A 1,154-nucleotide genomic window follows, 5' to 3' on the forward strand; every position below is an offset into this window, starting at 1 on the left:
ATATATATATATATATATACATATATATACACATATACATATACATATATATTTTTTAATTGGGGGAGCAGGTACTGAGGCTTGAACCCAGGGTCTTTGCTCTGAGTTATATCCTCAGCCCTTTTAATGAATTAATGAATAAACTAATTAATTTTATTTTGAAACAGGGTCTTGCTCATTTGCCCAACTTGTGATCTTCCTGCCTCAGCCTCCCAGAGTTCTGCGATTCCCAGTGTGCACCTGGCTTGCTCATGTAAAATTTCGAGGTGAATGTATTTTTCAGGGCTTCATGGCATCTTGCTAAAGCAGTTTGTTCAGCTGTTTTTGTCACCAGCAACAAGGCTCTGGAAGATTGCTGTCTCCGGGGTGCACCTGTGTGCTCTCCGCCTCTCCCCCAGGAGGTGGCCCTGGCTCAGGTCTCCCCAGCAAAGCAGTGGAGCAACTGAGCTGGACAGACGGAGAGGAGGGAGTGGCTGGGCCTGGGCTGTGTGGCAGGGGCCAGCGGGACGGAACATCCTGCAGGGGGTACCTGTGAGCAGTGACAGGGAGCGGTGCTCAGCAGATGATGTCTGCAGGTTGGCCCTGGGTTCTGGCCAGGCATTTGGGAGAAGGTGGATACAGAGTAGGGGGTGAGGGTGGGAGGGCTGCGTGGGACTGCGTGGGACCAGCAGGGCCTCAGGTGAGTCCCTTCCTGCCTCCCACCCCCCACAGACCTGTTTTCCTCACACCTCCGGTGCCTCCTCCCCCAGCCCACTCTGCTGTCCTGGTCCCCTGGCCGCCCTCCAAGCACCGGATCCTGCTTCTCCGGTGTCTGCGGAGGTATCCCTGCGCTCTGGGCTCCTGGTCCTCCGTCCAACCCTGCTGCAGGTCTGGAGGAACAGCAGTCACAGAGCCCGAGCCCTAGCTGGCTAGGAGTCCCGCAGCCCCTCACACACCTACGTTAGGACCAGGCCCTTTGTGAGGCCCGGCCGCCCTTCTCACTGTTTCAGTTACACCAGCAGCAGCAGGGTGGGGAACCCAGTGCAGCTCAGGATGGTCTGGGGCCTGCATGCAGCAGGCACCTGAAAGCTCACGTGGAGACCTGAGCCTGTGCTGGGCAGTCCCAACCCAGGTGCCAGGCTGAGGAGGAGACCCAAAGTATGTGGTGCTGTTTG

The sequence above is a fragment of the Fukomys damarensis genome, unplaced genomic scaffold (genome assembly GCF_012274545.1).
Source record: "Fukomys damarensis isolate Sample0158 unplaced genomic scaffold, DMR_v1.0_HiC HiC_scaffold_23, whole genome shotgun sequence".
In the NCBI taxonomy this organism is placed as follows: Eukaryota; Metazoa; Chordata; class Mammalia; order Rodentia; family Bathyergidae; genus Fukomys; species Fukomys damarensis.